A 25,682-nucleotide genomic window follows, 5' to 3' on the forward strand; every position below is an offset into this window, starting at 1 on the left:
GGTGGCTCCATTCATATCAGTGGAGTTACACCAGAATAAGTGAGATCTGAATCAGGCCTCATAATAGTTCTTTATATAGAGCTCAAGGAACTGACATTTTACAGCTGCCTTTAGTTTAGAACATTCAAACTAGGGCCAGTTCCCTGGCTTTCAGTTTAGAAGCCGTCTGTTGTCAGGCATGTCTCATTTCCAGCCATTCAGTAAAAGTCCTTCTGAAGTTTTGCACTTGTGTTGAGCTCCTCCAGAGGAAAAGAAGCTCTTCAAAGGGGAAAACAGCATCAACTTCTGATTAAAGTGCAGCTTAGCTTGAACACTACTGGGTGCATCTTGCATAGTACATTCTGATTAGCAGTGTGCTGAAAGTTCAAAGAAATATTTTTCTTTTCCTGTTGGTTGATATAAAGATGGATGAAAGTTTAGGATTTTAAATGGCTTTTGATTTAAACACAATTGCAACTGAAATAAGTGCAGGAAACCCAATTAAACACCCTCACTCTGCCCTTTCTGACTTATTTATAGAGCTTCAACAGGGTACTCGGCCCTGTACAACAGAGCTACAGAGGCTCCCCCCTGCTGAGCATCTGTATAGAAGTCTCTTTACAACTAGTGAGCTAGGGCCAGATCCTGCTGTGTGGCAGGGCAGCTTTGCACTGCCCTGCTGTCAGCATTAGCCACCCTTGAAGAATTCCCTCAGTCTTCTGCCATAGCCACTCCTATTCCACGCCCTCTCCTGCCCAGTGACATAAGGCGAGTAGTGAGGAGAAGGGCGCATGTGTCCAGGTTCCCTTAGTGCCCTGGTGATCTTTGCCTGCTGGAATGGCTGTTAGAAGCCAGCACAAATTATAGCAACCTTTGAGACTGAGAGCAGGTTGGGGGAGCACAAAGTGGATTCTATCTATCATGGGATTTAATCGCCATAGTATCAAGACTACAAAGTTGCTTTTGTAAGCCCTCTCCTACTGCGCTACCCCAGGTGCTGCTACACTGCAGCAAGGGTTTGGGCTCTAATAGTTATTACAGGCTTCCTTGCAATGACCTATGCCTGATGCCTTAACATATGGAATGCAACTCCCTTAGAGACTGCCACTGGGGACATCAGTTGGTCTCTGTCTTTCATACAAATACAAAATCATGCTGCAATACTCATGGTCTCCAAATCTGTGTCCTGATAATAATCTCACTGCTAAGAGCTCAGCCCTGAGGGGAAGCAGAGATGTTTGTTTTAGAAGCACAAACTTTTCTTCCATTCAAATTGGGGATGGGAGGGGAGGAAACTTCTCTAACTTAAAACTTAAGTGAGACACTCTTCCCAGCAGGCTTTGGTTTTTACAGGTTATAAGAGGGCAGTCACTGGAATAGGGCTTAAAAGGAACAATTAAGATATTCATGGAATAAGCAAATCTGGAGACTCTTGTGGAGGGGAGGGATAACTAGTGGTTTGAGCATTGGCCTGCTAAACCCAGGGTTGAGATTTCAATCCTTAAGGGGGCCATTTAGGGATCTGGGGGCAAAAATCAGTACTTGGTCCTGCTAGTGAAGACAGGGGGCTGGACTCAATGACCTTTCAAGGTCCCCTCCAGTTCTAGGAGATAGGTATATCTCCAATTATTATACAACAAACTTGTATAAACAACCATTCCAGGGCTCAGGGCCATCCCTAGGGTGGTGCAGGGGCCAGGACAAATCAGCCTCTATGGGCCCCCCTTAACATTTTGTATACAGGTGAAATCTGGTGTGGGGAACCCAGCACCCCCCCAAGCACCCCCAAACCCCAGCCCAGCCTAGCATACCCTGCACAAGCAGGGGCGGCTCTAGGATTTGCGCTGCCCCAAGCAGGGCGGCACGCCACGGGGGGCGATCTGGCGGTCGCCGGTCCCACGGCTCCGGTGGACCTCCCGCAGCCCAGCCTGTGGAGGGTCCGGTGGTCCCGCGGCTCTGATGGACCTCCCGCAAGCATGCCTGGGGATGCTCCACCGAAGCCGCGGGACCACCAGACCCTCCGCAGGCACACCTGCGGGAGGTCCACCGGAGCCGCCTGCCGCCCTCCCACGGGATGCCGCCCCAAGCGCGCGTGCTTGGCGCGCTGGGGTCTGGAGCCAGCCCTGTGCACGACACACATACAGAAGTGCAGGGCCCAGAACGGTCACTCTGATTCGCCATACTCAAGGGATGGCTCTGCCAGAGCCTGACACTAATGGGGTTGGGGGGCAGCAGAAAGTCAAACAAAATTATCCTAGGAATCTCTGCTCTACTTTGAAATTAAAACATTGCCTGTTGCCAGTGGCTGTTAGCACAGTTTTCTCTGTAGCTATTCATTGCTCCATGATCATCTTGCTTTGTTTTTCTCTTTATTTATCGAGTAAATCAGGCTAATAAAAACCCAACCCATGATTGCCATGGGAACACTCCAGTGAGGACAGATGAGCCATGTGACTGAGGGGAAAGAAACCCAGGCTTCAACTTTATTAAATAATAGACAAAGCAATCAATACAACTTAACACAAACAGTCCTGCCAAGCTCTGTGCTCTCCAGACAGTGAGTTCAGCAGATATCCAAGGAACCTTTTGCAATCCTTACCAGAGAGGCTGTCATGGCAAGTGGCTACCAGGGCTCATGCACTAAGACAGATCCTTTCTCCTCCCTCAAAGCTCTGCCTGCTCCTGCCAGGTAAACCATCCCCTCCACTCTCAATATTTGAGCCACTCTTCTAGCCTACAGCTGCTCCAACTATTCATCCCCCTTCTCTGAACCCTGACGGTACGTCTATACTACCCCCGGATTGGCGGGTAGTGTCCGATGTATCGGGGATCGATTTATCGCGTCTCATCTAGACGCGATAAATCGATCCCCAAATTGATGCCCGTACTCCACCTCGGCAGGAGGAGTAAGTGGAGTCAATAGGGAAGCCGCGGTGGTCGACTCGCCGCTGTGAGGACACCCAGGTAAGTCAAACTAAGATATTTTGACTTCAGCTACGCGAATAGTGTAGCTGAAGTTGCGTATCTTAGTTCAAACCCCCGCGTTAGTGTAGCCCAGGCCTACGTGTGGATTCTAAAGATCTGGTTGCTCTCTACACCCAGAACATTCATCGATTTAACAACCTGGTTTCCAATTCTATTTAATTAAACCATTGCAAACCCCTTTCATGAACACACCTAGATCATTGTACAAACTGGCTAAGCTAAATAAATATATAAAATTGGTCATTATTTGCCTTTTCAAATGCAAACATACACAAAGGAAGAAAAGACAGAAATATACAAGGACCTCTGAACCTCATACATCAACTGTTCCATCAGTCATCAGTAATTGCACCTTTTTAAAATCATCTGAATTTAAAATGTGTTGTTTAAAAAAAAAAAAAAAAAAAAAAAAGCTCTTGATTGCTGTTGTTCCTGATCCTTCTGTATCTTTCAATGTTTGATGCTAAAAACAGTTCACACCAGTCTCCATTACACTTCAAATTCTTCTTGCATTGCAAGTGATGGTGCTAATCTGCTGGATACCCAAAACGTGATGCCTTAAAGTAATTTTTAAATCAACAGAAGAAGGCAACCCTGAATTGGAAATGTTTTGTGTTTGCTTATGTTATACCACTTTTAGTGCCATACATAGAAGTAAATAGAAAAGGATTAAATTAATGCAGGATTTTAGAGTGTTACAATTTGCGCTTTCTATAGCAGCTTGTGTTTATAATGTCATTTGGCTCTCATTGCCTCTTCAAGGAAGATTTTAAGCAAAGACTTAAGAAAAATATAGTTCTTGCTAACAAGATCTTGTTTATTCTTCTTTATTGTAATGAGCAAACATGCCTGTACAGATAAATTGAGCACTGCATGATTTACCTTTATCATACTACTAAATTACTTTGACATCTTTATACTCATCTGCTAGAATAGCTTTAATTAATTTTAAGTAACAAGTTAATTGTACCCTCTAAAACATATTTATCACTGGAGACGTTAGTCAAAATTGTCATTTGTTAACAATATTCCAAATATATTCTAAAAGCAGGTTTCCTACCTGTTTGGTATTGCTGGCTGGCCAGCCACAGAAGTTCTAGTGCTTTTTAAAAAAAAGAAAAATGTCAGATCATGTGACAGTTCAATGCTTTGATAAATGTTTACTTTTTTATTATTATTATATGGAGATATGCCTCTCTCATAGAACTGGAAGGGACCTTGAAAAGTTATTGAGTCTAGCCCCCTGCCTTCACAGCAGGACCAAGTACTGAGCTGGACAGATTTTTGCCCCAGATCCCTAAATGGCCCCCCTCAAGGATTTGAACTCACAACCCTAGATTTAGCAGGCCAATGCTCAAACCACTGAGCTATCCCTGCCCACACAAAATGGTGTTTTCTTTGTATTACTCTGAGGTTTGTGTGTGATACCACTTGGGTTGCTAATGGCATCCTTTTAAAAAAACAAAACAAAACAAAAAGACAACACATTTTTGTATTAAGCCTTGAGACCAATGTAGTGAAATACTGCCTCAGAAATGACAGGCCCCTTATGTGGTGAGATACTGAGGCTCCCACTGCTGTAAGATACATTTTGAATCTTGGTTTTCTTCATAAATATCACTCATGCCAACTCATCAGGGAGACATTCCCCTCATATTCATTATTAGGTGCATTATGGGCAGGGGCGGCTCTAGAAATTGGGCTGCCCCAAGCAGCGCGGAGCGCTGCGCCGCCCTTCCCCGGTCCCGCGGCGGGTCCCCTCTTCCCGCGGCTCCGGTTGAGCTCCTGCCGGCATGCCTGCGGCAGGTCCACCGGAGCCCGGGACGAGCGGACCTGCCGCAGTCATGCCTGTGGGAGCTCAACCGGAGCCGCGGGAAGACGGGACCCGCCGCAGTCATGCCTGCGGCAGGTCCGCTCGTCCCGGGCTCCGGTGGACCTGCCGCAGGCATGCCGGCGGGAGCTCCACCGGAGCCAAATGCCGCCCCCCCGGGAAACGGCCGCCCCAAGCGCCTGCTTGGCCCGCTGGTGTCTAGAGCCGCCCCTGATTATGGGGTTGCTTTCCATGCTTAAGTATATAGCACTGGTCACTGCCAAGAGAGGATACCAGCTCTGACCACTGGCAGTTTCCAAAGTCTCATCAGTTTCCATCAGAGAAGAGTTCAAACCAGAATATGTTGTTAGAACACTGCCAAATTTGGGGAAGTTCTGATCTGGATCCTAACTTTGCATTTGCTTCCACTGTTGGTCACGGAGTGAACGAAAACCCAGGATCAGAAAATCCTTGAACCCTAGAAAAGTTCAGCTCTGAGTCAATCCAAACCTGAGCACAGGCCCATCTCCAAAAGAGGGAAACTGAGACACACTAGTGTATGCTGTGTAGGGAAACAGCAGATGTTTATCGTTCTCTTGCTCCCTTAGCAATTGTTTTAATGGTTTGGCGCTCCTGGGAGACCATTTGACTTTTGCTCAGGACTATGCTGTTCTCTTGTACTGCTGACTATACAGAAGGCTGAAGCTGTCAGCAACCTGCTTTTGGTATTATTGAAAGGAAAGGAAAGGAAAGGAAAACCACACTGACCTGTCAAGAGGGCCAGGAATTTAATTTTTTAAATATAAAGCATGCATGGAATCAATATTAGAAACAATGCTGTTCACTCTCATGGAAAATGCAAATCAGTCTGAAGTGCGGCTCCCCTTCTTCCCTAGTGTAGCAACTATCCATTAAAGCAAATGGTACTTATTCTGCTGGGGGAGCATTGTTGGGAAGGGTTTCTGAAGCAGTACAGTAGTGATTACTGTGCAGTATTGCCCTTTAATAATTCAAGGAAAGCACTGAATGTTAGGATCTCTGCTCTACGGCTAGAGAATTACTTCCCAGCAATTTGGGCCATGGAAAGTATCATTCACTTCAGTGGAAAAGTCTTTGTGTAGAGTGGTATTATTCTTTTTAAACAGGCTGCACCACTTCTCCACAATAAGTGGCCTTGGCGGCTGCTAGCCAACTCTGAGTATCGTGGAGGGAGGATTCTGTGCTTATGAAAGTAACTTAACTGGCCACGTCACAGTGAAGTCCTTTGTTATTTGCAGCATCATAAGATCTGTGCAGATACATGGGAATGCACGCTGGGCATTTGACAGCTTTATATTATTCTCCCTCTGTTGTTAATAAACTAAGGGGGACAACAAAGAATTGCTCTGTGCAGAAGGAAGGCAGGGAGAGCCATCATTACTGAGATTGAGTTGTTTGGCATTTTTAACGTATGCTGGTGAGTATGACAAAGGAACAAGCTGAATGGAGGGTAGTGCTGGTGGGCAGAAGGGAGTAAAGTTAAAGAAGAAGAAAGAACAGCGAGCCTAATTCAGTCTGGATTTCAGTAGGAGTTAGGTGCCTAGTAGGATTTTCAAAAGCACTTATCTGTACATTTAGGCACCTAAATAGCTTTCCAAATGTGCCCGTGTCGTCCAGGTCCACCCTGATTAGGTGGTGATTAGCAAGGTATATTTTCTTGGCGAGAGATATTAGGTTAGACAGTCAGCCTCAAAGAAGTTGACTTCAGCCCAGAGGACATGAGTAGCAGGCATCATAGGACTGGCACTAGCCCTGATGATTGAGGCTGCAAGTTTGTCATGGAGGTCACAGCCTTCTGCAGAACCGGTGCAGCTGGCTCCAGGGCTGGGGCAGTTTTGGGTCAAACTCCCCACTCTCCCTCTCCCCCCCCAAGAGCAGCAGGAGGAGTTTGGGTGTGAGAGGGGGGTCAAGGCTAGGGCATGAGAGGGAGTGAGGGCTCTGAGTGGCACATGCCTTGGGCGGACTCCCCGGAAGCAGCAACATGTCCCTCCCTCAGTTCCTAGCTCTGCATGCTGCCTCCGCCTGCGGGCACCACCCCTGCAGGCACCACCCCTGCTGTTTCCAGCCAATGGGAGCTGCGGAGCTGGCAGTGCACAGAGCTAGGAGCTTAGGGAGGGACAAGTTACCGCTTCTGAGAAGCCGGGTAGGGAGACTGCCAGCCCTGCCAACCCCCCGACCCCAGCACCAGTAGGGGTCCCAAGTTGCTCCCACCCAAGCAATCAGTGTCCCCTGGACTTCCCCCACCCTTCACGTGCAATACCTTAGGTTTTCCAAAGAAAAGGGAAAGCAGAACAAGTGCAACTTTCCAAAGCTTCCACAGCCGAAATGAGAGGAAATTGCCTTTTCTACCAACCAAAGGTTACTTTTTTCCCCTCTGGTGACAGTCTAAGGCTATAGCTACACTTGCACTTCAAAGCGCTGCCGCGGCAGCGCTTTGAAGCGCTAAGTGTAGTCAAAGCGCCAGCGCTGGGAGAGAGCTCTCCCAGCGCTGTCCGTACTCCACCTCCCTGTGGGGAATAACGTACAGCGCTGGGAGCCGCGCTCCCAGCGCTGGGGCTTTGACCACACTGGTGCTTTGCAGCGCCGCAATTTGCAGCGCTGGAGAGGGTGTGTTTTCACACCCTGCTGCAGCGCTGCAAATTTGCAAGTGTAGCCAAGGCCTAAGCATTTCCCAAACACAGCTGCCCAATTCTATATGCACTGCCCCAGGATTACTTGAGGACTTCAGGCAATTCCATTTTAAACCACCGAAAGGTCATTCCCTTGCTTAAATTGGGACTGTAAAGGCAAGAGACATTGTTTAATCTGCTAAACTACATAGGCAAGTGCCTTCTATGGTTTTATGGACATGGTTTCATGCAACCCTAGGGGTATGGCTACACTTACAAATCTGCAGCGCTGGTAGTTGCAGCGCTGGTCGTCCAGCTGTGCAGGGCCAGCGCTGGTGTGTGGCCACACTCACAGCTACCAGCGCTGGTGTGTGGCCAAATTTGCAGCGCTGTTGGGAGTGATGCATTATGGGCAGCTACCCCAGCGTTCAAGTGGCAGCAACGTGCTTTTCAAAAGAGAGGGGTGGGGTGGGGCGTAGTGTGACAGGGAGCGGGTGAGAGAGAGAGAGTGGATTTTTGGAGCCAACACTGTGTGTTACCTTCCTGCCTTGAAAAATCAGAACATGTTCCCGATCCCTTACCCTTAACTCTTAACTGCAAAAAGCCTGCAGCCAACGGACTTCCTCTCTCCCCTCTGCCCCGTTTCTGTCAAGCAAACACTCCCTGCCTGCCTGCCTCATTATCTCATTTGATTGTTCACAGATTGATCACAGCAAACAGGAGCTGTGTTTGTAGATAAGCAGCTCCGGGGCTCCGAGTTCACAACAAAAGAAAGAGAGGCTGCATAACAAAGCAAAGAGAGTAATTTATAAAAGCATTCTGGGATATCTGCTAATACCTTGGAGGCCAATAACAGCGCTGGTGTGAGGCCACACTTGATGACCAGCGCTGCAGCACCAGCACTGCAATCTTTATTCCCCATGCTGAGCCAGGTGTACGGCCAGCGCTGCAGCCAGGGAGTTGCAGCGCTGGATGTGCCCTGCAGGTGTGGACACTTACTAATTGCAGTACTGGAAAGCCTCCACCAGCGCTGCTACTCGCAAGTGTGGCCATACCCTAGATAGATAAGATTAGATAGGACACCATCAGAGCCAGACTCACTAATGCGTCACCAACAAATGAAGAGAGAAGTTGGCTGTCTATTAAAGTAAAATGAAATTACTAAACAGGAAACGGATGAGTAGCTTGAATAAATCAATGTCTAATAAGGCTTTAAATCTAATCAGTTTTGTATTATATCCCACAGTTTAATAAACTAATCTGTCTCCTGAACATTTCCTAGAACTTGGTCCCTCTCCATGATGCTAGCACACCCTGGGTCAAACTTAGCCCAGGTGTTAGCAGGCACAACCTTCACTGGCTTCAGTGAAGTTACAAAATACTCATGCCTGGGAGGAATTGGCATTCTGACTCTGCTGTGCCACTGCTATCAGAAAGTGTTCTGTGACAGGTAGGAAATTTGCATTTCCATTAGCGAGGCCTTTGTCAAATGAGATTCCTAAAGGCAACCGAAGAATGGGGGAGAGCTGGGAGAGAGAAATGCATTGTATTACAAAAAAAGGGAATTTATTGTACAGTTCAGTGAAACGTAAGAGTGGAGATAAAAACAGCAGGAAAAAAATTTACGCTCCGGAGAGTTGTACAATGAGAGGATGATTATTTATGCAAGCTCTTGTCACAGGCCAGCCTAGAAAAGAAAAGCCTTGACAATTTTGCTGGCTGGTAATTCATCAAGGGCTCGATTCTGCCACCCTAGTCATGATGAGCACTTGCACGGTCTCAATGAGATCTGGGGGGCTGCTCATGAATTAAGGGCATCAGAATCAGACCCTGAGTTTGGGCTTGATCCCTCCTCCTCTCAACAGAGGGCATTCTGAAGAATCAGACAACTTTATTTAGTGCCTAAAATACAGATACAATTTAAAACATATACCCATTTAAAAATGTTTGACCGAAATCATCTACACATTAATGATCTTTAAAATATCCCTTCATTAATCTGGTTCCTATTGTTTTATAATTTGTCACTCTTACTCGTGTTGAGATCAATGAATTATCAAGAAAACCCTCAAAGGGATTACTCACCAAGTAAGATATTACTTAGCATGAGTAAGACATAAAAAGCTGGCCCTAAATGCAGTCTGATCAGCCCTTGAAGGCTGAGAAAGTTTATCTGCTGTTTCTGACTGGCCTTGAGTTTCTAGGATGTCAAGTTACTTCTCTGTTTACGGTACTGGATTTTATTATGACCAAGAGTCAAGTCTAATTACTTTTCTATGTGCTATTTCAAGCTGTGCATACACTACTTCAAATGATGAAAGAGACTGATAAATATGTTAAATAAAATTAACGTGTTTGACGTGGAAAGCGCCTTAAGAAATCTGTAAATAATTAAAGGTCTGGATGAATTTCCTGCTTTTATTTTATTTTTGCCTCTAGTAACCTCCCCGTTTCAAAAGAAGAATACATACTTTAAAGAACAATGTAATCCATGGGTTTAATGTCCTCAAGTCATTCCAGTTGATGGTCTGTTCCCCCACCCCTTCCCACCGCCTGCAGGTACCCTGTTTCTGCAGTGTTACCCACCTTCTCATATTTCTTCCTTTGGGTACTTGTAATAAATCAATGCTTTAATTAGGGCTGCAGGCCAATCCCTATCCTGATTATTTGTTTTAGTTTATATACATGTATTTGTACAACACCAATAGTTTGCCAAGTTCTTTACATTTAGGTATGGAGACAAGGTCCTAGCCCGAAAGAGCTTCCAGTCCAAATGTGCCATCTATGGGCGTGCACTATGAACTATAAAGACACATACAGTTCACCAATGGAGCCAACACAAATAACTCCCAGCCCTCAGGCTGGTTTCTCAGGAAAAGTCCAAGGGTTGGAATTTTAAGTGCACCTCATGCCTCGTCTATACACAAAAGGTGTACTGCTTTAACTACACTGGAATAATTAAAGCAATACAACCTTCCTAGTGTGGATGCAGTTATACCAATACAGTTTATTCCTATATAGGAAAGCGAAGCTATGCCAGTATAAAAGCATCTCTAGGCCAGTATAATTGCATTCACACTAGGGGTTGTACTGATCTAACTATTTCAGCTGATATATATCACACCTCTATCCAAAGTAGTTATACTGGTACAAAAACTGGTGTGTAGGCCAGCTCTTATGAGTGCAAGTCCCACTGACTTTAAAGCACAAGACTTTCAGTGAGACTTGTGCTCCTAAGGCATTTATGTGCTTTTGCAAATCCCACCAAGTAAATACAAAAGCTTTGCAACTCATCCTGAAGTGCAGGAAACTCTGACTCTGTCAGACAGAGTAGGGAATGAATTCCAGAAGGGAGGGTTTGAATGGTAAACAATCTGCTCTTGATATGCAAATCCAAGGCCTGTCACCTCAAGCACTGAAAGAGATTTCAATGGCTGGGGTTAAGGAGATGGGGGGGAGGAGGGGAGAAGAGAGAAGAAGCACTCACTGAGGTAGCCTCTTATTTTATATGTTTAAAAAAGATACCAGTTTCTTACCTTTCATGACACTTCAGTAAAGCAGTAAGATTTCTGCAGACTCACCAAAGTGTTTCCTTTCTGGGTGAGCTTTTGCTTCTTACTTTCTCCTGCCTCACTAACTTTATTGTTGGCAAAGTTTTGCAGCATTTCGGTTTCTCTTTCCCCCCTTTTCACACAGTAATAAATATTATTCAATTCAACAAATGCATACAAATGGTTTCCATTAGAATTTTAATCTACTCTCAAAATGAAAGAAAAGCTTAATATAAATCTTTTTTAAATTACCAGAACATAAATTCAGACAGGGATATCTCCACCTAGGCTGAGCTGAAGAGTTCACAGTCTGCTGTCCTCACTCATAAATTAATTGAGGTCTCTTGGTGCTGTAAATGAACAGTGCACCCAGGAAAAGATCATATCTGTCAAGATTGCAGATTGGTTCTATCAGAGTTTGCAAAAGTCACAGCTTACAATGCCTTCATTATGTCGATGAGAATGGCTTCCCAACTGGAAAGAAATGCGTGTTTTGTTCGGTTGGGCCAAGATTTACAGAAAGCAATTTTCCTCTGAGCTTGAGATATGACAACCCTTCTGAAAAATGTCATTTCACAACTTCTTTCATTCGCTCACCTTTTTACTGACAAATGTATATTCTTTCAGCTCCATGTGTACGCAGCAACTGTGACATTTAATGGCCAAGTAAGGTTAATCATAGGTGAGTGCATAGCAGCATATACCTTATGGATATTGCAGGCTACACCGCTTTCACTGCCACGTCCTCAACTTAAAATAAGAGCAGCTTTGGGCAATCTGAGCACGTGCCTAGCAACCCAGGTTCCACTGGGAATTTAGAATTACAAAGAGTTTTCCTAAGGTTTCCAACTCCTGCTGGAGCATTCACAAAGTCCTCTCAGAAACTCAAAGCCAAGGAAGATATGTGGCCCTTAAATCCTTTTGTTTCTGCCCCTTTGACTTTGCAACACTGCTGTTTAGATGCATAAGAGGCTAAACGAATGACAGCACATCAGGCGTAGCTTTTTCTTTTCTTATTAGGCATGTCTACACTGCAATTAGACACCTGTGGCTGGCCCATGCTGGCTGACTCAGGCTGTGTGTGGTTCGGGCTGCGGGACTGTTTTATTGTAGACTGGCAGCGTAGGGTAGTGTAGACTTCTGGGCTCTGGCTGAAGCCCAGGCTCTGGGACCCTAGGGTCCTAGACATATACTGTAGTCCAAAGCTATGGGTATTGCCACTAGCCACCCCATATCATTTGTGAAAGATTCAACTCACAATTGAGTTTGAGCAGCTCCAAAACCATTTTATGATGCTGGAATTGGGAGCAGTCTAAGATCCATCATGGACTGGTGCCCGAAACACTGAATGGGAAGCTCTGACTGGTAGAATAGGCCAAAAAACACTGGGGAACTCTGCCAGAAACTGTACCACCACCTGCAGAGCCATTGTGGTGAGGTGTGTACATACAAGACTAGGGAGGAGTTAGAGAGGCAGATGACGGAAGTGGTACAATGTCATAGCTGTTTTATGTAAATGTGTACAGAGCTTTTAAGAATGTAGATTACCTGCTAAACATTAATGGGTCTGTTAATCCCTCTTTAAGTACTTGTCTTTGGTACATTATCCTAACATTTACCATCAAGGATACAAAGGTTGCTGCCAAGCATGAATGCCAGCATGCTCCAAATCTATATGAAACGTATATTGGAAATTCATTATTTACTTGACATACTCAGCAATGCTATTGAAAAGTGATTTGAGTATTTTATAAAACAGTTAAAATGCACCAAAGCTCTGACCTCCAAGATGCTCCCTTGAGACATTTTTCATCATCACGTCATGATGCAGCACCATGCCGTGAGACTCACAAAACTGCATTTTAACACAGGTCAGAGATTTGCAAGTGTAAACCCTAGCAGCAGTCCTAGAACTATATTTTAGAAAGAGTTGAAAAGGATATTTTAAACATACAGTTGTTCAGTTCTGGGCTCACACTTAAAAGTGCCTAACTTCAGCCAGAAGTAAATTTTTAATACAGCAGAATTACAAACCCTTGAAAATAGGGGACTACAGTGGAAACACTGAGAACATTAACTGTGGCAGTGACAAGGCATCGCTGTATGAAACAAGATATTTTATGCAAATACCTCTGCAAACCTAACCAAAATTATACAGTTGCTTAGGCAAATATTGTACCAGTCTGTAGGTATCTATTGGTACCACTGCTCTCTGTTAGACACAAGGAGAAAAACCTCAAATGTTTGTTAATTTTAAGCATGTTGCACTCTGATAAATCAGACTTTAAAGATGGAGAAAACTGACATACATTGGGTCATCCAGACCATCTCTTTATTAATATGGGGTTGCTGCCTAACATTACATTTAAAAAAAAAATCCAGTTTAATTTTAAATAAAAATAATGGAGGTGGCCACCATAGAGACACTCTCACTCAGGTAGTTTTCCTGATATTCATTCTAATTGTTCCCTACCTAGCTATAACCCTCTGAACCAAATAGTTCCTCTCCTCATCTCTGAATACTTTTTGGCAATTCTGTTAGGGTTGCCGATCCTCCAGGATCATCCTGGAGTCTCCAGGAATTAAAGATTATTTTTCAAATAAATAGGTCATGTGATGAAACCTATACGCCTGTGGTGATTCTGTTGAATCCAGAATTGGCAACCCTATTCTATGTCTCTGCTTCATCGTTGTTTACACCAGTTACAGTTTTAACTTTTTCCTCATAAGGTCTCTAGCCTCCTAACCATTTTTTATGCTTTTTTCCTCTAAATGGCCTATAACAATTTCTGTCTCGTACGGAAGCAGCCAGAACTGGATTCAACAGAATCACCAGAGGCATATAGGAAGACGACAACTCCAGGATTGCATACTATGACTTTTGGCCTTGTCATTGGAAATGTCTCTCACACTTCCTATCCTCATTACTGTTTTCCCAATTTTTCAATCCCAAAGGATCTCTGGGTTTCAGATTACCAGTACTTTTCCTCAGATGTATTAGTTTATTCCCCCTCCCAAAATAATCCCACTTTCCTATTTCTTTACCATAACTTTATTCTTTCTAGATCCCTTTGTATTCCCCCCACCCCCAGCAATGGTCACAACTCCTTTCGTTTTAGTATCATCGTGAATTTCATTAACCTTCTATTTACTCTCTCTTACAGATAATTAATGAGCATGCTAAATAAGACTGAACCTCATACAGATCCTTGAGAAACTCAACCTTGCTTCAAGATGTAAACCAATCACTAGCTGCCTGCAGTTAGGGAAAAACTTTTCTGATGTTATTACATAGTTATTCATTACACCTTCACCTGAAGCTGCCCACCACTGGAAACAGGACACTTGACTAGATGGGTCATTAGTATGCTTAGCACACCTGATTAGGTGGGACAATTCTTGTTCCCAGAAAACTCCCCTAAAGTAGACCTGGCCTATGGAGTGGATAAAAGTTCCAATAGCTAGTGGCAATTCCCCTTTACTTCAAGCAATGCCTGTGTTTTTGGAGGAGAAAGTCACTGAGGCTTTGTTTACAATTCCGCTTTTGTCAGTAATGGATGGGGAAGGAGTAAGTGAAGATGGGGGAGAGTGACATAAGTTTAGCCGACAAAAGTGCTGGTGTGGACAGTGCTATGTCGGCAGGAGAAACTCTCCTGCCAGCAAAGAGCGGCTACATAGGAGACCTTTCAGTGGCACAGCTATGCCACTGTAAGGTCCATAGCGTAGACATAGCCCGAGTCTTCTTTTCCATGTTGTGAGCTGGTGGTTGAGCATCCAATGGGTCTCTCTCTAATCACAGCCATTTGTTTTCTTGTCCACCTTCCCATTATTTTTAAAGGTTTTTTTCCAGTTGAGACTGGTTATTAATTTATTCTAATGAGAGAAATACCACTCTCAGTAGGGTCTAGCCATAAATGTAATTGACAGCTTGGATCACACACACATTATCAGGGGAATTATGCACTACAAGGGTAGTTAGAAGGTAGCAGTGGAAAAGGTTCTCCAGCTTTCCAAAACAGTGACAATGAAGAAAGTTATAAAAGAAATGTACTGTGCATGGAATAAAATGTGTGCCAGATACTGCCCTTTGTCTAGAGATGGAACTTGTAAATATACAGTGGGAATTTGCCCTCTGCAAGAGAAGCTGGAGCAAACTATGCTTCCACTCAGGGTTACACTGATAACGTATAAGCCAGAAATATCAGACAGGAAGCCCATTTGGAGCAATGAATCTTCAGTCTTGCCTGAGCAGACATGAAAACTGAAATATCTCAGTTCAGTAGAGGGTGATGCTTTAAACTCTGCATTAAAATGTGCTAGCAAAAGGTCAAATAGCAAGTATTGTACCTGCCCATATCAATTCAGATTTATTCAGTAACTGGGAAATACATTCACCTCTGATGTGCAGAGGGAGGTGACTTAACTTAGCACAATGATGGCTCAGAAAGCTAATTCTCTATTTAGTTTGATAAAATATTTTGCTGAGCAAGCAGTTTCTCCTCTTGCTGGTGGGTAATGAGCTTGCATGCATGATCTGTGCTGACATTAGGTCTTTCAACTAGTCCAGAAAGCGGCTTCTACTTTGTAGAAGATGCAAACTACTGACATGTTGGGCGTGGGAGGGGTAATAGTACTAGTATAGCCAGTTAATCAGGGCTGTGCATTTAAATCAACACTGAAGTTAACAGGAATTACTCTGTTGTACATAACTGACACTTGTCTCAGTTGTGAGTACAATCCCCCTTTTCACATTAAGGCCAGAGAGAGAGAGAGAGAGATTTAAGACTGCAGTGTATTTACTGACTTGGTAGGGATGGAAGGCTTAGAAACAATATGGCACTAAAGACTACACATATTGCCTACGTCCAATCTTTGACAAACAACTCACCTCTCCTCTACAGTCTAGTGTTCAAAAAGAGTATAGTAACTTTATATAAAGTGAACAAACTGTATTCTCACCAATAAATTACATACAGAGAACCTTGAATATTTCATCTCCAGAACAGCGTGCACTATTTTAAATGTTACTTTCTTCATCATAGCTTATTGACCTAAAACTTTTATAACATAGTTTGTGCGTTAAGTGCAGGATTATAAAAAAGCTACTGCTACCTCAAGGAGCATTTTGAAATACACTATCAACAAGAAACAGTTCTATTTATCAATCACATTTCTTTTCCCTCGCCTCTTTCTAACTGAGGATCTTTGTATGAAAACAGGATCTTTATTTCTCAAGAGTTCATCAGCTCCTACCACTTAGAGACAATTTCTATGCATTCCAAGTGTGTGAGATGTTGCATACATAATGTGACAGGCTGACAATATCCTGAACAATCCTTATGGAATTTAGATAATTTTTCCTGAATTAAGTTAAACATTATTAAATTAGGGTTAATACCTTTGGTGGGTACATGGTCTTAAAAATGCAATTGTGTTATTGTGGCATTGTATGTACCTTCTCCACTAGGGAGGGGGATGATAATGCACTTCCTCTTACCAATCCTTTGAAGTCCCCTGGAGAGGTTTGCATATACCAATTCAAACTGGATTCTCCAGGGACCAACAGATACAGAAAGGGGTTTTTGGATAAATAGCCTGGTTATAAACAGGCTTAGGGCCTTCTTCCTGATCCAGCAAACTGACAGAACCCCAGGCCCCAGATGGCCCCAATCGTTAGGGTAGGGTTTAGGGTGACCAGGTGTCTGGTTTTCGACCGGAACACCCAGTCGAAAAGGGACTCTCGAGCCTCTGGTCAGCACTGCCAACCAGGCCATTAAAGGTCCGGTTGGCGGTGCTGCAGCACTACACTGGCACCACGCTGTGCCCTGGAAGTGGCCAACAGGGCCTCCCCCACCTAGGATCCGGATGAGGCCATGAGGCTCCATGTGCTGCCCCAAGCACCGGCTCCGCTCTCTCATTGGCCAGGAACCAGCTAATGGGAGCTGGGGAGGCGGTGCCTGCGGGTGAGAGCAGCACACAGAGTCTCCTGCCCCCTGCCTACTAGCGCTGGACCTGCTGGCTGCTTCTGGGGTGTGTGCAACTCTGTTTCAGGATAGGCAAGCGGCCTACGTTAGCCCCGCTGACTGGGAGCTGTGCAAGGTAAGCCCACACCCCAACCCCCTGCCCCAGCCTTGAGTTCCTCCCCCCAGCCCAGAGCCCTCACTTCTCCACACCCCAACCCCCTGCCCCAGCCCAGAGCCCCTTCCCACATTCCAAATTCTTCAGCCCCAGCCTGGAGCCCCCACCTGCATCCCAAATCCCCAGCCCCATCCCAGGGCCCGCACCCCCAGCCAGAGCCTTCACCCCCTCCCACACCCCAAGCCCCTGCCCCAGCCCAGTGAGAGTAAGTGAGGGTGGGGAGAGCAAGCCACTGAGGAAGGGGGGATGTAGTGAGTGGGGGGCAGGGCCTCAGGGAAGCAGCAAGGCTAGGGTGTTCAGTTTTGTGTAATTAGAAAGTTGGCAACCCTAGTAGGGTTGGAAGGACCAGGCTCACTGAGATCTCATAAGAATGGGGGCCTTTTCTGAGCTAAAGCTTTGATGAACTTTTAACCACAAGGAATCCCACTTAGGTAGGGTGTAACAGGGTACTCTACTCACTGCTTGGCAGCACTGCATTGTGGCTCACCTAGGGAGTTAGCTCACCACTGTCCATGCCCTGTCCTTCAGTCAGTCAGCCCAGTTGCCTCAGTTACTCATTCTGCAGTCCTTCTCTCAATAGTTATGAGCTTCATGGCCTAGATCTCCAGCCAAGTCACAATCATACTCCCCTTCTGGAGTCTCAGCAGCAGCTCTTTCTACAAAGTCTCAGGCAGTCTCCACATTCACTGCACTGATTGTGCCACTCCTACAGTAGCTCTTAGGGGAACCTGAGTCCATTCCCCCAGGTTCCAGTCCAGGTATCCTCAAACCAGCAGTACAGGTCTATACACTCTCAGACTTTGCAGTTCCTTCCCTAAACTATTTCCTACACTCCTATTACAGGCTCCTACTCCCCCCCCTTTGTATCAGGGAGCATGGCTCCAGGCTTCCTCTCTGCAGCCCTCTTCCCCTTCTCTATTGCTAGCTCACTGGCTTTACAGAAGCCCTGCCTGTTTTTACCCAGGTGAACTTCATCCCCAATTAAGCCTCAGTGCAGCCTAGCTCCCCTCCAGGTGTAGCCTTTGGCTAATTGGCCTCTCTTTGGCTACGTTAACCCTTCCAGGGCTGGTGTGAGGTGAACTCCCCATAACATGGAGTTTGAAGGACTTCTGTTGCCAAAATCCATGTGAGAGTTGGGATGAGCTCTGGGAACTTATTAAAATCAATAAAAGAACCTGCACACAGATTAATATGTTTTCTCTGTAGAGTGTTTAAGAATAAAGTAGGCTGCATAGGAAGAACTGAGGTAACTTATAACCATAGCAATTACACCTATTAACCATTGCTGAAGAGAAAGCAAGGTTTCCTGCCTGTCCTGGTGCCACGCAGCTCCTGGAAGCGGCCAGCACGCCCCTGCAGCTCCTGGGGGGGAGGACAGGGGTCTCCATGTGCTACTCCTGCCTGCAAGCACTGCTCCTGCAGCTCCCATTGGCTGGGAATGGGGAACTGTGGCCAATGGATGGTGCTTGCAGGCAGGAGCAGTGTGCAGAGCCCCCTTCCTCCTTCCCCCTCCCCAGGGGCATGCTGGCTGCTTCCAGGAGTGGTATGGGGCCGGGGCAAGTAGGGAGCCTGCCTTAGCCCTGGGAACCACCCAAGGTAAGTGCTGCCCAGCGGGAGCCTGAACCCCTCCCGCACCTCAACCCCCAACCCTGATCCCCCTCCCAGAGCCAGCACTCCATACCCCCTCCTGCACCCCAACACTCTGCCCCAGCGTGGAGCCCCCTCTTGCACCCAAACTCCCTCCCAGAACTTGAACCCCAACCCCCTGCCCTAGGCTCAGCCCAGAGCCCCCTCCCAAACCCCTGCCCCAGCTTGGTGAAAGTGAGGGTGGGGGAAAAAAGGGGGATGGAGTGAGCAATGTGGGGCCTTGGGGAAGAGGCGGGGCAGATCCTGGGTTGCACTTAAATTCAAAAGGTGATTTTGTGCATAAAAAGGTTGGAGACCATTGGTGTAAACAAAGCCTTACCTGGCCAATTGATCCCTCCCCCACACATTATTTACCCCATCCTCCTCCCCTCACAGCCTCCAGTCATCTAAGATTCAATGCTTACACTGCCCATGGTCTTTGAAACATCTTCCACTCCTCAAGAATAGAACTTGGTCTTAAAAGGTTGTTTATTTTTGTTACCTTCCAAAGAGTATTAATTTGTTGTTTTTAAGCCTATCCTTATAGCTTGTTAATTTAGAGTCTTAAATGGTGGTTCTATCTTTTAAAATATATTCAATTATTTCTCTTTAAGAAAAGCTCTCTTGTTCTCAGGTAAATAGCCTAGCAGGAAGAGAGACAGAATACAACTTCTCCAGTGAGGAAGGGGGAAAGAATATGTTTAGGATGATGCTAAAGTTAAAATGTTTGTACTTGGCACATTAATACCTGAGTGATTTATGCAATGTATGCACATAGCTAGAAGGGGATGGCTATTTCCCTACCTCTTATAGACTTCAGCTCAGCACCAATCTGAATGCTTCTACCACCCAGCTCTTCTGAGGAAGAAGCTTAGCCTTGATTCCATTTCTAACAAGCAAACTTTTGTGGGGATGGGATTTACTTGGTTGCTCAAATGTTAGGTATATCCAAATATATCCTGCATAAGATTTCTCAGACGCTGCACAAGGGATATATCCCCGTTAGTACTTATTTGGTGTTTTGTGGGTTGCTCAAAACATTCTACCTAGGTTGCTTCCACCTGCCTCTGGCTATAACTATTCTGACCTCACTAGTAGAGCAGACAGGAGGAACCACAGCCTCAGAGCATAGAGGAACCTTGATGATATTCCTAGACAAGCCTGAATGGATACAGTGGAATTTTGGGTATCCCGCTGACTCTCATAACTATGAAACCAACCTACTTCTACAGCCTCTTTCATGACAAGATCTCAAAGGTGGGGAAGGATCCCTATTTTAGGGACAAGAAAGCAGGTGTAGAGGTCAAGAAACTTGACCAGTCAGAAGCAGAGTGGGGAAGAGAACCCCACTCTTCAGAGTTCTAAGCTGGTATTCTAACAACTAGGCTACACTGACTTCCCAACTGCTAAATGGACACAGTGAAGACATTAAAATTGGGGGCACTATAAACATCTCCTTCACTATGCTCCTTCCAGTCCTCTCCGATTAATTCTCTGAGCTTCTTCCATATTGCTCTGTGTAGTTGAAGAGCCTCCCACTTCTGTCTGCTAATCACCCCCTCCTTCAAATCCCCCACTCTTTCCCTGTGTTTGTGTTCTAGCATGCAAGCTCTTCTGGTCTGATCATTTTGCAAAGCATGTGTAGAGCTACAGTGTTAGATAAGTAATATATAATAATGAACCCATACAAAGTTACACTTTTACAAACATTTTAACTTATTTTAAGCATTCAAGAAACAATCTTTCCCTCAGTCATTACTCCCAAATCAGGATTCTGTGACTTAAGACTTAGTTTCAGGACTGTGTTTTTCACCCATAGGCAGCACCAGCAAATTCTACATTAACTACGATTAAACTTGTGCACATTACGCTGAAATGTCTCTTCAATTACACTTGGTAACTGAAGAAACATTTGTCTGCCATCAATGAAAAGGCTCATTAAGCCCAGCATCATTCCCTCCCCCTTGCTTTTACTCCTCCCTCACAGTGCTCAATACCATGGCAAAGGGTAGCCATAACAGAACCTAGCTATAGCTTGCAGGCTCCTGCACTATGATGAGATTCACTAGCTGAGAAGGGTTTGACACTTCTTCTAAAACAGCCAGAAGGGAGAGAGACTGAAAGTTTCCACACCCTCACTCGTGGCATGGAAGACTCGGTGTGAATATCATGCTCAGGTCCCACAAATAGGAGCATGTTGTGCTACTGATAGTTTGCAGCTCTGGGCCACAAGAAGGCTAAGGAATGTGGTGTAATATTATAATCTCCTCCTAGATGAATTTGAAAACCCAAATTTAGGTTCTGTGTATAGCTTTCAGTAGTTTCTCTCCTTTCCTCTATTCCTTAGTACCCTTAACTTTATCTTTAGGGTAGATATAAACTGTATTTATTTGTTAAAGCTTTGAACTTCTTGAAGTCTGAGAATGTTCCTCCAAATAAAGTCTCAATCTGCTTTCCTTAAATACAGCTCTTGGCTATTTTTAGAGGCTTCCTTTCCAGACACTAGGTTCCGCTGCAGCTTTCCAAGTTTTTTTCCCCAAAATTGGAACAGACAACCCATATAGGTTGACATGTTTTACAACGCTTGCTGCTCACATCAGAACATAACTAGCCAAACTGCCTACATTCCTAGTCCATATAGCCACTGAGTGAGGAAAAGGGAGGTGTCAGTAGAACATATGTACAAACATGCACCTTAGACAGGACCATTTTGACAGGTATCAGTAAAGCCTTGGAGGGATGGGGGTGGGGGACCAGCAGGTTTATATGTTGATAAGTACCAAGACTGAAAGGTCTAAAACACAGAAATACATGACTGCAATTTTGCTTTAATATAAGGAAATGCAAAGACACATTTGTGTCTCAGTGTCCTCTATTCTAACTCCCATTAATGAGTAGGATGGTATCTTATTCATTGGGATAGGTCTGTCTTTTCTACACTGGGCTAAAACAAGTTAAATTTGCCAGCCCAATTGAGATCGCTATGCCTCATCTTTAAATGGTAGTGTTTTGGGTTTAAAAAAACAAAACAAAAAAAACTCTTCTAGACTAGGATGCTAGTTTAAAGATTAAACAAAATAAAACCCACTACACTGGTAAGGTCTCGATGCTGCACACAGTCCCTCTGACTTTTCTGAGAATCTACACATCGGGCAAGATCATGAGCTAAAATGGCTGTGGCTTTTTCCCTTATTGGATAGGTAAACAATGCCTTAACTATGTTAGCCTGAGCTATTTTTTAGAGCCAGTTTAGGAAATACTCTTAGCCCCAGCGTGTGGACAGGGCCTTGAATCAGAACATGTTACAATATTGCTAAAGCATCACTGCTTTGGAGCGAAGGTGGTTATTATCATTCTTGTCATACCCAGTATCTCTTGGAGTCAGGAAGGAATTTAGCTTCCATCTCTGTATAGGCCCCAATTCAGGAATGCACTTGAACACTGCTTAATTTTAAGCATTTACTTAAGTCCCATTGACTTCAATCAAACTTAAGCACATACTTAAGTGCTGTCCTGAATTAGGGCATAAAATATTGCACACTCTCTCTGTTTTAAGGTGCTTATTCACTGTGGTTTACAGGGATCTAACTTATTATGGAGGAAGGCTGGGATTTGTCTTCTACTGAGCAGTATGCTACACACTACTGTCAAAGGCAGGAGACTGGACAAAAATGAATAATTGCAGTATAGAACATCCTATTATATACTTTTTATAATCAACACACAAAAAACATTCTTTTGTTCAGCTTTAAGCCTTACAAGAGCCACCACAGATTCCAGTAATCTTTCTGTAAAAATTGAAGAATCATATCCCATTATCAGTCAGATGTGATTTAAAGACCAGAAAGGACAAAGCCATAAAGCCAGATTTTCAGAATTTATAGTAGAAACTCAGTCTTCCCCACACTGGCATTCCAATTCTTGGCCAACAGCTGATTATGTAGTAAAAGCCAATACTATAATATGCTATTATCCAAACGCAACCGTCTAAATTCCGTCTTTTTAAAAAGGAAATATGTGGATTAACCCTGGATTCTGACTATGGAGTTCTCTCTAGTCACATTTGACAGTTTTTCCAAGAAATATGAAAACCACCCCTTAAAACATTACATAAGTTCATCGTTATTAGGTTCTTTATTTCTTGTACTGTTATTAAAATGCCATAGTGTAAACACAACAGAATTACAATTGTAATCTTAATCAGTACTGGGTAGCCAACAGTCTGCTGATTAGTGGTAACAGCTGATTAAATATTTCAGGGAAAAGACCATGCTATACAAAGGCTTTCACACAAGCTGACAGAAGAGCTACCTGAGTTATGACTGAAACCAGCTAAAACATATGTCCTAGTCTTGTTGGGTAAGTGGTGTCTTGAATATACTCTCTCTCTTCCTTTGGTGTGTTGAGACCTTTTGAACCCTTAGATGAAGCTAATGGAATACACATGGTCTTAAAAAGCGGGGTGGGGTGGGACGACCATGAGTAAGATATCCCAGGAAGCAATATTTGGTCATCTCTTTTTATTATCCATATTCTACTGATTGGGCACATTATTCTTGTTCTGTTTAGGACTTTGTTTTATTCTAACTAAGGTACAAAGAGCTGCATAGAGTAAACTACACAAACAACTAGGAAGCAGCTGCAGGTATCCCATTTCGATTGTCTTGTCTCACTTTTGTGGGGAGTAGACAATGGGAATACACTGGCTGAGACCAGATTTTCTATGAGTCCTTAAGCATACACAAAATATTTGGCAGATGTCCATTCACATCCCCACTCTTGCGTTTCCCCTGAAAAATCTAGCACAAGCACAAAAAAAGGCAGCATAATTAAATTGCTCTCTTGCTTGTGTTTTCCTTTTTAGGGCTGCCCCACTGCTGAACAGTTCATAGAAAGATGGTGCCCTTATTGTTACTTATTGGTGATGACAGACAGCAACACTGCTCTCAGATATAGTCCCATTATGCCACAATTATCTAGTCATGCCTTAAAGGCACAAAGCTACTCAAGACTTCTTCCTTCTGGAATACTTCCCCTCAAGGCAACCAGTTCAAAGTATACCCCCTATTAACTGGAACACTGACATCTTCAAAACATTTCTGGACAGCATAATTCCACTCCTCCCGCAGATCAGTACCCTTAGGAACTAAGCTGCTATGATTAAGCTCCTACCACAGCAAAAATAAAAATTTCATTTTTACATATTTTGATTAACCATATGCTTCATTAAAGCCTTCACCACCATTTAACAACATAGCTGCAAATGCCAAGGCGATATTGCTTCTCTGAATAAAATTGTAATACATAGACAATTCACCACCAGCTCCTCTTACAACCTTCTCCCCAATTCCCCTGAGCTTGAGGAGTGAAAAAAAACACTCCGCTTTTACAAAAGGATATATTAAATTTAAACCATAACTGGGGTTACTATGGCAATGAGAATCTATCTTCCTCATGCCCCACTGACACCCACCTTTTAGTGAGTGAGTGTGAGATCTTAGAACAGATTTGGAGAGAAAAATACTTGACCAAAAGCAGGTTTTACCTCCATTCAGAGTTTGCAGGGGGGAGATTTGCATTAAGCTCATAATTACACCTGGCTTTCAAAGGGAGTGGAATTCTAGAAACCCACCAGAATAGGCACCTGTAAAATAAACCTTCTGGATCATCACCCCCAGAAAGAAAAATAAGACATCAATTGTGTAGAACCCTGTTCCTACCTGTAAGATGATGGAAAGAGACAGTAGCAAGCTAGAAAGTCCTCACCAGCTGTGGTAATCTTCCAGGCTTTATTCTTGAGTCTTATTATGGGTACCCATAACAGAAGAAAACAGAAGAACCCACCTGGGTTAACAAAACAGCCTTCTAGCAATTGAGTACAGCACTCTGCCTCTTCAGAGACCTCTGCTTGCTTGCCAAACAGATGGGTTTTTTCCCCTAATTTCCTGTATTCTGGGTGTCTGCTTCAGTCCTCAGTCCCCACCCTGTACACCAGCATGAGATCAAGTAGGGAATTAACCTGCTGTTTACTGGTAATCAGATAGAGCAGGCCTGCACAACATGCGGCCCACGTGGGCTCACTGTCCAGCCCGCAGGGGTGAGTAGGTGGGCTCACTGTGCGGCCCACGGGGGGTGAGTAGGCAAGCGGCGGGTGAGGGAGAAGAGGGGCTGAAGAGGCAGGTGGCCAGTGGCGGGGGGTGAGGAGGAGAGCTGGGGGGGCTGAGGAGGCGAGCGGGCGGTCGGGTAGGTAGTGTCGGTAGCTGCATAGGCGAGCCAGGGGGGTGGGGGGCTGAGGAGGCGAGCGAGGAGTCAGTGGCTGACCTGTTCTCCTGATCTGGTCTGGCTCTCATCCCCCTCTCCAAGGGTTGCAGCTGTCTGGAGGTGCTACCTTCCACACTTTCCTCATTCACACCTCATTCATTCAACAGGGCAATCAATTATGCAGTTGGGGGAAGATCTTATTCTACTTCTAGCAAAAAGACATTTTTCTTTTACCTTAATTATACTACCTTAGGGGCCCGCTATAACATATTACCAAGGTTCAATACTGCTGTTTCAGTGGGGCAGTGCTGGGGAAGGAGGGTTTGTTTCCACGGGGTGGGTGGTGCTTGGGGGAGTATTTCAGGGGCTGGGTGGTGCTGGGGGTGTTGTGCTTCGGGGGCTGAGCAGCACTGGGAGGGTGGTGTGTTTCAGGGGGCTGGGTGGTGCTGGGGGGGGTGGGGGGTTGGCCTTCAGCTGTTTTCTTTGGCGTAATATGGCCCTCGCCGCTTTATGAGTTGTGCAGGCCTGAGATAGAGACTCTGCACCTGGTCTCATTCCCCTTAAAAAAGACACGACCGCACACTACAGCTCTTCTTTTCTGGCCTGTTCTCATCACCTTAGAACCTTTGGCAAGATGCAGTTGATTAGCTGCTGTCACAGGGTTAGAGCATTCATTCTGAGCAT

General features: G+C 44.8%; 2 long non-coding RNA genes across 4 annotated transcripts; one reads left to right on the forward strand and one right to left on the reverse strand.

Annotated features, from left to right (window-relative positions):
- Nucleotides 1-133: 133 nt before the first annotated feature.
- Nucleotides 134-24,604, reverse strand: LOC120405566. The gene is made up of 3 exons (XR_005598677.1): nt 24,458-24,604; nt 4,025-4,066; nt 134-386 (listed from the first exon to the last, which is right to left on the reverse strand). It is a non-coding gene; the product is annotated as an uncharacterized LOC120405566 (long non-coding RNA).
- On the forward strand, nt 16,942-23,984 carry LOC120405565. 3 transcript variants are annotated; one of them, XR_005598674.1, is made up of 3 exons: nt 16,942-17,072; nt 22,997-23,096; nt 23,602-23,984. It is a non-coding gene; the product is annotated as an uncharacterized LOC120405565 (long non-coding RNA). The 3 variants fall into 3 exon arrangements; XR_005598675.1 differs by lacking the exon at nt 16,942-17,072 and adding an exon at nt 18,655-18,707; XR_005598676.1 differs by lacking the exon at nt 16,942-17,072 and adding an exon at nt 19,148-19,221.
- Nucleotides 24,605-25,682: the final 1,078 nt, after the last annotated feature.

The sequence above is a fragment of the Mauremys reevesii genome, linkage group 5 (genome assembly GCF_016161935.1).
Source record: "Mauremys reevesii isolate NIE-2019 linkage group 5, ASM1616193v1, whole genome shotgun sequence".
NCBI lineage: Eukaryota > Metazoa > Chordata > Testudines > Geoemydidae > Mauremys > Mauremys reevesii.